We start from the raw sequence: 299 nt of genomic DNA, 5'->3' as shown, positions 1-299 counted from the left end.
TTTTTTTCTTTTTTTTCTTTTTTCGTTTACCTTTTCCCCGATAGTGAATGATTATGTTCATCATTTTCATTCATTTATTCATGAATTGTGATTATTATTATTATGATGATTATTTTTGTTGTTTTTGTTGTAATAAATGACCTCTTTTTTTTGTTTCATGTTTGTTGTGTTATGGCTCTATCCGATCCGAATAACGTGAGGAATTTCGAGACAAAAATGTGAGAAAAAAAGAAAAAAAGAAAAAAAAAAGCGATGAAATGCTGCATTGGAAGTTTTGCTTCTGCTTTTTTTTCTTTTAT

This window comes from Trypanosoma equiperdum (assembly GCF_001457755.1).
Source record: "Trypanosoma equiperdum strain OVI genome assembly, contig: ctg_725, whole genome shotgun sequence".
Classification (NCBI taxonomy): domain Eukaryota; phylum Euglenozoa; class Kinetoplastea; order Trypanosomatida; family Trypanosomatidae; genus Trypanosoma; species Trypanosoma equiperdum.
This window is presented reverse-complemented; position numbering follows the sequence as displayed.